At 40.1% G+C, this 10689-nt stretch overlaps 1 protein-coding gene across 1 annotated transcript in view; it reads left to right on the plus strand.

The window, feature by feature from the left end:
• The window catches only part of LOC139169380 (V-type proton ATPase subunit S1-like), a 75669-nt gene that overhangs the window by 1082 nt on the left and 63898 nt on the right, over nt 1–10689 (plus strand). The gene's annotated exons all lie outside the window — the stretch shown is intronic.

Here is a 10689-nt window from a genome sequence, read left to right on the forward strand (position 1 = left end):
TGAAAAGGCAGACCCACCCTTCCTGTATTGTGGAGTATTATCTTTGGGAGTCCTGGGACCTGGCTGTGATCTTTGACGTTTCTGACTCTGGCTTGTGGCCCTGAAGGCTGAAACCTTGGGGGGAAAGACGTGGGTCTTATTCTCTACAGTGGTGTGTGTGCCAGCAAGAAGTCTGCTGTATTGTCTGGCCGTCATGACTCTGCTGTGAAGCCTCATAGCCTGTCTGTTGGGAAGAACAGGTTTTTCTCTGTGTTTGTTTTTCCAACTATAAAGTGCCTTTGCTTTTACCAGCGTGTCTGGCTGCTTTTTTCAGTTGGTGTTGAAGTCTGGGGGCACCCAGACAGAACATACATCATATGTGTATTAAATACTGTTACCTTCCCACCAAAGTGGTGCTTATTAATCTACTTGCATTTGCATGCTTTCAATCTGCTAAGTGGGCAGGAATTGGGACAAGTAATGGGAGCTCACTCTGCTACACAGAGCCTGGGTTTCAAACCTGTGCTGTCAGCCCTCCAGCTAAGAAGCTCAGCATCTTTAACCACTGAACCATTGTGCCCCGAAAGCTCAGCTATTCAATTATACTCAACTATACCTCTTAGCAAATCCTGATATTCTGTTCTGTGAACTCAACCCTGAAATTATTTTTTATTGCAGAGTAAGAATAGGTAATCAATACATGTTTCATTTATAATGCATTTCCCCCTTTGTATATAAAATCTGCAATTAAAATCTATTCCAAAAGAAATAATTATTAAATACATTAAAGTAGGATACTACGCTTGATCTTTGCCAAAAGATAAGTGATATACTTTTTTAAAAAAAGTAGGAAGTATTTCAAATCTATTCTGTCCTCTGTTCTTTTGTGACAACTGCTAACCTGGATATCAACATAAACAACTGATACATTACTTTTGCTGTGACCTTGAGTATAAAATACAAATTACATAGGTCATTCAAGTTCTCAAGCAGGCCAGAAATTTGTTCTGTGCTGTTTTTCCTCAATTAAACAGTGACATTCCATCGTCAAAACAAGTTATATTTGAAATAGAATAGAAGAATTCTCTATTGGCCAAATGTGATTGGACACACAAGGAATTTGTCTTGGTGCATATGCTCTCAGTGTACGTAAAAGAAAATATAGATTTGTCAAGAATCATGAGCAAAAACACTTAATGATTGTCATAGGGGTCAAATAAGCAATGAAGAAAATATCAGTATTAATAAAAATCATACAAATCTAATAATAATAATAATAATAATAATAATAATAATAATAATAATAACAACAACAACAACAACAACAAGTTACAGTCACACAGTCCTAAGTGGCAGGAAATGGGTGATAGGAATGATGAGAAAAAAATAGTAGAAATAGAAGTGCAGACTTAGTAAAAGGTTTGACAGTGTTGAGGGAATTATGAGATGCTTTTTATAACAGCTGGAATTTTGAAAAGCCAACAGCTAATTCTAGTACATAGGTTTTTGAAAAACAAATGAAATAGATAGAGTGGATGAGAAAGAAATAGGTACCCATAAAATATTTTCTGAATTTAACTTTGTTGAGAACTACTCAGTAAAGTACAACATGGTTCATGCTATTTTCTTCCCCAGTGCAATTGTGTCAGGGAAGATTATCAATTGCTCAAAACACAAGTTTCTATAGCACATGCTTTTTAAAACCAAATGAAATTCATCAAATGTTAGGTCCAACAGACCGGAGACTGGCTCCCCATTTGGGACTACTAGGCTATTGAGTAGAAGCTAAATTTCAATATTAAATGGGATTTAATATTGATCTATCAATTCTCTTTGTCATTTCATACTTCACATTTTACAGTACAGATTTCACTTCAAAAAGAGAAGTTCTGCCAAAATATGTGGAGATGCATAATTTAGGATAGAATGATAGATGCCTAGAAGAAGCATGTAGTACTGCATGATCAGAAAGAATATTAAAAATCCATATTGTGAGAGCTTCCATTCAAACAGACGTGTCTAAACTAAGTACGAAAAAGCAAAAATGTTGCGTGAATTTATTTTTTTAAATGCAAATTCATGCACAAATGGAATAAAATCCACTTGGAAGTTAATACAGGAAATATTAGATGAGCCAGAAGAATTTAATTTAGATTTGTTATGACTTTGTGTGGCTTAAAAAAGAATAATAAATACCTAGAGCAGCAAATAATACAAAAATACAAAACGGATCCAACCAATAAAATAAAAAAGTCAGTTTGGTGTGATGGTTAAGACCAAGATTAAAAAGACTGTGACCTGGCTGGTTGACTTTGGGGCAGTCACTCTCCCTCAGCTCAATCTACCTCACAGGGATGTTGTTGTGAGGAAAATTGAAGGAGGAAAGAGTATTAGATATTTTTGCTGTCTTGAATGATTTAAAAAAGAAATAATTATGGGATAAAAATGAAGAAATAAGTAAAACACCGTCATAATAACCCCCTGGCCTGGAATTGGAACTCTAGGACAGAGAATGCTGTCTGTATCTCTGGAATATAATTGATCCAGAGATAAGGGACCCCCAGAACGAAGACAAGTTTTTTCAGCCTCACAAGATGGCAGAATTTAATCTAAGGGGGTCTGAAGCACAGGCATTCATTTCAGCACTATCCATAATCTTTCTTCGTACTTCTCTATCTAGGCTTCAATCACATGGATACAGCTACCAAACAGTTTTTTCCCTCTTCAATGAAGAAACCTGCACCATAGGCAATATGCTAGTTCATCTATGAATCAGAAACTCCTGGATTTATCCCTTCTATTTTCTTTCTAAACTGGAAAGACTCTGCAAACCTCTTATCTTACTAGATTCAGTTTTAGTGTTTTGATTATCTTCATCACTGCTTCTCAGCTTTGGCAGCTAGAAGTTGTATGGACTTCAATTGCTACAATTCCATACCAGTCATCATGCTGGCTAGAGAATTCTGGGAGTTGAGGTTCACACTTCTAAGACTTATTTTTACCATTTGAGAAATATTAATTTACATTTGTTTTATCTTGATATAGAAATGTATTTATTTATCTAGCATATGGCATATCACATATACATACAGTAGCAATATACAGTATATTAACATATAGAATTGCAAGAATTTTTAAAACTATGGTTCTGTCATGTGATATGATTCACTCTTATTAACATTTTAATTGTGAAGTCAAATGCTACAGAACTCTGAATTATTTTAACTGAGAAAATGGCATGTCTTGATTTTTTTTTAAAAAAAAACACCTTACAAGGAAAAATAAGATATAAATAGAAAACCTGCTCTTCGTCTCAGGTTTTAACATTTTACAACATATGTGTGAATTAGCAAGTATGAGCTCACTCCATCCAACCAGCATCACAGACTAGCTATTGTTCTTATTGTTCGTTCTGGATTGAGGGACAGGGTGGATGATGTTGGAGAAATAGATTGACCATGGGGTGAATGAGTGCTTTTAAAACAAATTGTATGAAATAGAAAAAGAATCCAAAGGAGAGTGATAAATGTTTTATGAGGGCCACAGCAAGGGATCAAACTGCTGATTGGAAACTCAGAGGAAACAGAATGAAGTGTTTCAGCCATTTCTTCGCCTTGCTGTAAAATGTTGGTAGTATTTACGGTATAAACATTGTTTAGTCAGCTCATTAGTTAATCATTGCAGAATGTTCTGATCATTTTAAAACTGGAGCAGGAAACTAGTTGTTCTCTAGTGCTCTAGCCCAGAGGTCTTCAAATTTTACAATTGTAAGGCTTGTAGACTTGAACTCCTGGAATTCTCCAGCCAGCAGTTGTAGTCTACAGGTCTTAAAGTTGCCACGTTTGGGGACCCATTAGCCAAATGCTACCAATCTTTAAATTAATCTATGTTGGAAAATAATATCCTTTTAATTTTTTAGAAAAAGAACAAAGCATACAGCGAGGATAATACCTTACTCTGTCAGACTTGAAATTCTTCGATTAGATAACTTACAACTCCGTCACCTCTGTTCCGACTTAACTATAGTTTATAAAATCATATACCAGTGATGGTGAACCTTTTTTTCCTTGGATGCCAAAAGAGTATGTGCACGCCCTATCACACATGTGCGAGTGTCCACACCCATAATTCAATGCCTGAGGAGAGCAAAAACACCTTCCCCCACCCTCCGGGGCCCTCTGGAGGCTGGAAACAGCCTGTTTCCCAACTTCTGATGGGCCCAATAGGTTCGTCTTTCGCCCTCTCCAGGCTCCAAAGGCATCGCTGGAGCCAGGAGAGGGTTAAAATGCCCTCCCCCATCCCCCGGATGCTCTCTTTAAGCCAGAAATGCCCTCCCACAGTCTCTGTGCAAGCCAAAAATCAGCTTGCCAGCACACACATGCATGTTGGAGTTGAGCTAGGGCAACAACTCACATGCCAGCAGATATGGCTCCACGTGCCACCTGTGGTACCTGTGCCATAGGTTCGCCATCATTGTCATATACCAAAATGTCCTTCCTGTTAGTGATTACTTCACCTTAAACTGCAACAACACATGAGCGTGTAATACATTTAAATTAAATGTCAACTGCTCTAAACTAAACTGCAAAAAATACGACTTCAGCAACAAAGTAATCAACGTCTAGAATGCACTACCTGACTCTGTGGTTTCTACTCCCAACCCCAAAACCTTTAATCTTATATCTCACTTTTGATCTCACTTTTGAAAATTTATTCCCACTTCCCATTCCCATTAAGCATAATGAGGGCTGGGTTCTAATTTACCTCACTGCCGGTTCACTTCCTCCTGTGCTGCATGGCTGCACCTTTGCACGCATGTGCATGCACAGTGCTGAATTTTTTTTTAAAAAAAATTCCCCCCAAACCCCTGAAAAAATAAATAAAATAAAATAAATCCATTTTTTTAAAAAAAGATGGTGGTGCCCATGAACGGGCACCAACCAAACTGGTTCCATGAAATCATTGTGACACCCACCTCTGAGCATAATGGATTAGGTCAGTAATAGTGAACCTGTTCTCCCTCGGGTGCATGCATGAGTGCCCTCACCCATAATTCAATGCCCGGGGAAGGCGAAAACAGCTTCCCTCACTTCTTGGAAGCCCTCTGGAGGCCAGAAATGTACTGTTTCCCAATTTCTAATGGGCCCAGTAGGCTCGTGTTTCACCCTCTCCAGGTTCCAAAGGCTTCCCTGGAGCCAGGGGAGGATATAAATGCCTTCCCTCACCGCCCCCCCCCCCCGAAGGCTCTCTGGAAGCCAATAACACCCTCCCAGAGCCTCTATGCAAGCCAAAAATCAGCTGGCTGGCACACACATGTACGTTGGAGCTGTGCTAGGGCATAGCTTCGCCATTACTGGAATAGGTGATGGGAGGACATCTAGATGGTATTCTGAATAGTATTCTGGAAAGAAAACAGAATTGCATTTTACTTACCACTTTATTACAGAAGAACAATTATTTATTTACTATATGTATTAATATTTGTATGGTCATCCTTCTCACATAAAAGTGACCAAGCAGTATACAACAGAACTATTAAAACAGTTAATAATTGTTAATAGCAGTTAAGCAATGATTATTAAAAAATTAAAAACAACAATCCTTGACCTCAAACCTTCCCTATCTGCCGGACCAGACGGTCTCTGTGCATACTTCCTAAGGAAACTTTCTTCTGCTCTTGCTGAACCCCTAAGCATTATCTTCCAAAAATCTTTCAGGACCAGCACGCTCCCCAAGCTGTGGTCAAAAGCAATAGTCATCCCCATTTTCAAAAAAGGAGACCCTTCACTAGTGGACAACTTCAGACCAATATCTCTCTGTTGCGTCCCTTGTAAAATCATGGAATCAATTATAAATCGAACAATCACCCTCTACTTAGAATCTAATAACCTACTCTCAAACAAACAATTTGGATTCAGAAAGAAACTATCTTGCAACCTACAACTACTTCACTGCAAAAACATTTGGACTACCCTTCTCGACCAAGGAAAATCCATTGATGCAATTTATATAGACTTTTGCAAAGCCTTCGACTCAATGGCCCACGACAAACTACTCCTAAAACTCAAATCCTATGGCATCTCAGGACTCCTCCACAACTGGATTACTGCATTCCTGTCAAACAGGCAACAAATTGTCAAAATTGGTGGCGCCATCTCCATCCCTGCCCCTGTCATAAGCGGCGTTCCCCAGGGAAGCGTACTAGGTCCTACTCTCTTCATTCTCTACATCAATGATCTCTGTGACCATATCGAAAGCAACTGTGTACTTTTTGCCGACGATGTGAAACTTTTCAACACCACTGATAACACACTCACTCTCCAAAAAGACCTGGACTTTGTCTCAGACTGGTCTAACACCTGGCGGTCTAACACCTGGCAACTTCAAATATCAACCAACAAATGCTCTACCCTCCACATCGGCAAAAAGAATCCAAACTGCACATACGAACTGAATAATCAATCTCTCACTGCTAACCCACATTCTGTAAAAGACCTTGGAATAATAATATCGAATAACCTAAGTGTTAAAGCCCACTGCAACAATATTGCCAAAAGATCCTCTAGAGTTGTTAACCTGATCCTACGCAGCTTCTGCTCAGGCAATCTCACACTACTCACAAGAGCCTACAAAACTTTTGCCAGACCCATCCTAGACTACTGCTCATCTGTCTGGAACCCATACCACATCTCAGACATCAACATCCTTGAAAATGTCCAAAGATATTTCACCAGAAGAGCCCTTCACTCCTCCACTCGAAACAGAATATCCTACGACAATAGACTAACAATCCTGGGCCTAGAAAGCCTAGACCTACGGCGCCTAAAACACGATTTGAGTATTGCCCACAAGATCATGTGCTGCAATGTCCTACAGGTCAATGACTACTTCAGCTTCAACCGCAATAACACAAGAGCATGCAACAGATTCAAACTTAATACGAACCGCTCCAAACTTGACTGTAAAAAATATGATTTCAACAATTGAGTTATCGAAGCGTGGAACTCATTACCGGACTCAATTGTGTCAACCCCTAACCCCCAACACTTCTCCCTCAGACTCTCTACGATTGACCTCTCCAGGTTCCTAAGAGGCCAGTAAGGGGTGTACGTAAGTGCACAGGTGTGCCTTTCGTCCCCTGTCCAATTGTCTTTCCTTCCTTTCTGGGAGGGGTCTCGAGTCCTTGACTTTGTTATTTACGAAGTTGTAGAAGGCCCAGTGTGGTTTTGTGCGAAGAAGGTTTTCCTCGTTTGCTCTAATAGTTGGAGCATTCTGTCTTTATTTGGTGGCATGTATTCGTGTAGCAGTTTTTGAAGTTAGCTAGATAGCCGGCTTTGTTTTTTTTCACCAGAGGGATTTTTTTGTTTTTTTAAAAAAAGTAGTTTCCTTATTGATATGGGTATTTTGTTTTTCTTGTTTATGGTGGTTATCAGTGGTATGTGTACTCTGATAGTTCTTTTGACTTCTAGCAAAGAGATGTTATAGAGGTCATTGACAGTATTGCAGGTGAAGAGTAGAATTTGCCAAGTCAAGAGTTGAGAGGTCAACATTTCTGAGTTCATAGTTGGCTTTTTTAAAGTTGTACTTGAGTGTATTGCAATATATTATTACTATAATATAAAAATTTTGATGTTAGGAAAATAAATATTCCACCTACCTCTAACCCACCACATTCTCTAATCCCCTGATTATTTCTAATATCCTATTCACTACTGCTTAATTACATTTGTTTCGGATCTTAGAATTACAGACTCATAGAGTTAAAAGGAACCTTGGAGGTCTTCTAATCCAGTGTTTCCCAACCTTGGCAACTTGAAGATATTTGGACTTCAACTCCCAGAATTCCCCAGCCAGAGAATGCTGGCTGGGGGATTCTGGGAGTTGAAGTCCAGATATCTTCAAGTTGCCAAGGTTGGGAAACACTGTTCTAATCCAACCTCATGCCCAAGGCAAGAGACCTTACACCATCCCGGACAAATGGCTGCCCAATCTGGTCCTTGAAATGCAATGTTTGCACTCTCTTACATTTCCTTCAAGGTAGATAAAATGAGGACCCATATTGTTGGGCGCAGCATGTAAAACTCTGTAAACCACTTAGAGAAGTCTGTAAAACACTATGAAGCAATATAGACGTCTAAGTACTATTGCTATTGCTTTTATCTCCTCTTTCCCCCATCTTTCAGGCTGGGAACACACACACAAAAGGCCAACTGAACAAGTTATTGAAATCAAAATTATTGATTCTAAAATGGTGCTGGATTCACAGTAGCTGCTTTTACAGAGCTCTCAGCCTTTTCTTTTGTCCAACAGCCTCTTTTCCTATCAACAAGCAGCATTAATCCATTTGTCTATTACAGATTTCTTTTGTAGCTATGGCTGTGGCTGCTGAAGGACTCACTTGGTGACAACCTTCAGTTCTATCCAGAAACTATTTATTCATTTTCTCTTAATCATGTCGTGCAAAGCTACTTCTTCTTTTGTCCTTCTTGGCTTCATGATGGCCTAACATCTCCTCGCTTCACTTAAGATTTTCTTTCTTTTTCATTCCTTCTAATGAAAACCCAGGTCTCAGCAGCTATTCACACCTGCCACATCAGTACCAGAACATCTCTCTTGGTATTTTTCCTTGCTGTCCATCTGAGAAACACAGGAAGAATAGGTATTTGTGATGCTTCCCAAAAGCTTATGCATATCTTTGTATTTTGTTACAAAGGAGAAAAGGGGGGGGGGGAAACGGGGGAAAAAGAGTTTCTCTTTCAATAATAATCATACTAAATAAATCAGAAGGTACAATTTGCTTCTTCCAGAACATTCCCTGAGGAAGTACATGGGGAATTATAGTCCAATAATAATTGGAATATCACAGGCTATGCAACTCTGCACTATGAAATTTTTATCACTATTAACAATTCAGCAGTTCTAACGGTCCTTCTTTTTCCTCTCTGTGTAATAAAAAATTACAATGCATGCTACGGCCCACAATGTAAAGGTGACACTATTGATGTAGAACCAGCAGTTCCCAGACTAGAAAGAACATATTAAGTTGCCTCCCAAGGCCATTAAGTTACCAATTAATTGAAAATGCCGGATGCAAAAGCTTAAACTCCAGAGTATAGTTACAATACAGATAAAGATCCTCAGTTTTTTTGCACTGCAGTGGGCAATCAACAACTGTATTTAAGACTTTATTCCTGTTTCCAATAAAAACTAACTTGCTAAGCTCTTACTAATATTTCCGTCAAGTGTAGCCAAGAGCAAATATAAAGAAACTTGTGATCAACTGCCAGGACCAGATCTGGTGTTTAAGACATATGTGCAGTGAAGGGCTACCAAAATTTTTACTACCATACTGTGGGTGTGGCTTATGCAAGACGCCCTGCATTTTCTTTCAACATCTTTCAGTGTAAATTGGGTGCTCTGGGGTGGAGCTCTATTTTTGCTATGTGTGCCCTCTAAAAGTAGATCTATCTTGCAGGTAGTCCTGCCTTATGAACACAATTGGGACTGTAATTTCCATCACATAATCACATCACATAGCAATGTATTCCCAGTAATTCTGTTGTTAAGCAAATCCATTGGTCTTTAGCTGAAAAAAAGCCAATCTGGGTTTGGTACCTCCCAACCTTGAAGCTTAGTAAGATAAGTGATTACGTCCGACTTCCCCCACCTACCCTCTTTGCTCTTATGTTCACTCTGCACCCTGCCTTGCATGGAAACAAGCAGCCCCAAAATTGTGTGGCTGTGGAACTACTTGCCACACTGTGGTTCAGGGCAGGGGTGAAATTCAAAACTTTTCCTTACAGGTTCTGTGGGCGTGACTTGGTGCACGTATGACTGAGTAGGCATGACTTGGTGGTTATATGACTGGGTGAGTGGGCATGGCCCAGTCGACTTCATTTCTTTGCACTAATGACCTACAAAAACAAGATATACCAATTATTATACACAAAATAATAAAATAGGTACCCAAATACAGTGATACCTCATCTTACAAACGCCTCGTCATACAAACTTTTCAAGATACAAACCCGGGGTTTAAGATTTTTTTGCCTCTTCTTACAAACTATTTTCACCTTACAAACCCACCGCCGCCACTGGGATGCCCCGCCTCCGGACTTCCGTTGCCAGTGAAGCGCCCATTTTTGCACTGCTGGGATTCCCCTGAGGCTCCCCTCCATGGGAAACCCCACCTCCGGACTTCCGTGTTTTTGTGATGCTGCAGGGGAACCCCAGCAGGGGAATCCCAGTAGCGCAAAAACGGGCGCTTCGCTGGCAACGGAAGTCCAGAGGTGGGGTTTCCCAGCGAGGGGAGCCTCAGTGAAATCGCAGCATCGCAAAAACACAGAGGTCCGGATGTGGGGTTTCGAGAACTTCGGTGTTTTTGCGATGCTGTGATTTCACTGATGCTCCCTTTGCTGGGAAACCCCACCTCCGGACTTCCGTTGCCAGCAAAGTGCTCATTTTTGCAATGCTGGGATTCCCCTGCTGGGATTCCCCTGCAGCATCGCAAAAACACAGAAGTCCGGAGGTGGGATTTCCTATAGAGGGGAGCCTCAGGGGAATCCCAGCAGTGCAAAAATGGGCGCTTCGGCTGGCAAAAGGGGTGAATTTTGGGCTTGCACGCATTAATCTCTTTTCCATTGATTCCTATGGGAAACATTGTTTCATCTTACAAACTTTTCACCTTAAGAACCTCGTCCCAGAACCAAA

This window comes from Erythrolamprus reginae, chromosome 6, assembly GCF_031021105.1.
Source record: "Erythrolamprus reginae isolate rEryReg1 chromosome 6, rEryReg1.hap1, whole genome shotgun sequence".
Classification (NCBI taxonomy): Eukaryota; Metazoa; Chordata; class Lepidosauria; order Squamata; family Dipsadidae; genus Erythrolamprus; species Erythrolamprus reginae.